This window comes from Apteryx rowi, unplaced genomic scaffold (assembly GCF_003343035.1).
Source record: "Apteryx rowi isolate R43461 unplaced genomic scaffold, aptRow1 scaffold_56, whole genome shotgun sequence".
Lineage (NCBI taxonomy): Eukaryota > Metazoa > Chordata > Aves > Apterygiformes > Apterygidae > Apteryx > Apteryx rowi.
This window is the reverse complement of record NW_020450827.1, coordinates 498633-500203: the sequence shown is the minus strand read 5'-3', so window position 1 is coordinate 500203 and position 1571 is coordinate 498633. Positions and strand designations below refer to the sequence as shown.

Below are 1571 nucleotides of genomic sequence, written 5' to 3'. Positions count from 1 at the left end.
CCCGGGCACGGCCGGCGCGCGGCCCCTACTGCGCGTGCGTGCCGCGCGGCTCAGGCTTTCCGGAAGGACGCCGCTGCCGCCATGTTTGTTCCGGGCGCACCGAAGCAGCGCTTGGGCGGGGCCGCCATCTTTTAGCAGGGCAGTGCCCGACCCATGCATAAGGCGGCGGCGCCATCTTTGTGCCTGGCAGTGCCCGGCCCGTGGGACGGGGAGCACTGGGGCAGTGCGGGGKCAGCCACCCACCAGTGCTCCCCGTGCCCCCCCGGAGCAGCAGGGCGCCCGGCGTCCTGCCACCCCCCACCAGCTGTGGGCCCGTGCCCAGAGCAGGAAGCTGCTCCGATTCCCAGTTGCATGTTGAGGGGATGTGAGTTGGTGTGTGCATGCACACACACATGTGTGTGCATGCACATGCGTGTGTGCGCATGCACATGTGTGCATGCACATGCATGTGTGTGCATACACGTGTATATGTGTGCACATGCATGTGTGTACATGTGCATGCACACGTGTGCACGCACACGAGCGGTGGGGTCGGGTGGGAGGCAGCGGGCTCTGCCACCCACCTCCCCGTGGGCCCAGGAGCCAGGCCTGCCTCCCCCGGGGCGCTGGGCACCCAGCGCGTCCCTTCTCCCCGCCCCGTGTGCACCCACAGCCGCCTCCGCGGCCTCGCCTCCTGCTCCCACGGCTGTCCCCGCTCCGCTTGCAGGCAGGCGACGTGTTTGCTCATCACCTGATGCTTTGCAGCCTGACACCCGATTGGCAGAGCAGGGTTTTCCCCCCTCTCCTCCATGCTGCTTTGGGTTTCTTTCCCTCCTCTTTAGGGTGTTTGCTATTTCCGAGCTGGCTGGGAGGATCTGAGCAGCAGCAGTTGCAGCAGCAGCCGGAGGCAGGAGGACGAGCATCCGCCGGGAATCGCACGAGCCGCCGCGGTCCGTCGCAGCCTCCGTGGCCAAGCTCGGCCCCGGCGGCGCAGCCTGCCCTGCCGTGCCCCGCCGGCTCCCTCCGCCGCCCCGGCAGCCCTCCTGCGCAGCCAGGTAAGGCCGCTCGCCCGCTGCCCCGCGCTGCAGCCCCGCGCTGCAGCCCGGCCCCGCGCAACCCGCTGGGCTTCCCCTGCTGCACCTGCCTCCCACTCCCTCCTGGGAGAGCGGCTTCGGCTCAGCCCGCGGACACGGGCGCTCGGTGACACCGGGGAGGACGGCGCATGGGAAACTCGATCCGGCTTCGAAACCGGTGCGGGCGAAGCGCCGCGGCAGGAGGGGGGGCGACGAGGCTGGGCAGGCGCCTTTGCAAGCCCCCGGGCACCGGCGAAGGCGGCTGCCGCCCGCCGGCTGCGCTCGGCCGTCCCCGAGGGAATGACCTTCCCGGCGGCACGCAGGCGGCGCCGGCAGGGCTGGGGGCCCCTGCAACGCCCGCAGCACCGGGGCTCCGCGAGGCTGCAGGGGCTCGCGTGCGCCCGAGCCAGCGAGCGCGGAGGCGAYGCTGCGTCTGGCACGGGCACGCGTGCACGCGCGTGTTTGCACACGGGAGCGCGTGTGAGCCGGCGTGGGGGCCCGTGGCAGCGCGGCAGACGC

At 71.8% G+C, this 1571-nt stretch overlaps 1 protein-coding gene across 1 annotated transcript in view; it reads left to right on the top strand.

The window, feature by feature from the left end:
- The first annotated feature begins 967 nt into the window (after positions 1-967).
- The window catches only part of PHYHIP (phytanoyl-CoA 2-hydroxylase interacting protein), a 4511-nt gene continuing 3907 nt past the window's right edge, over positions 968-1571 (top strand). Inside the window, exon 1 of the mRNA XM_026081825.1 lies at positions 968-1034. The gene's annotated coding sequence lies outside the window, so the exon portion shown is untranslated. The remainder of the gene's footprint in view (positions 1035-1571) is intronic.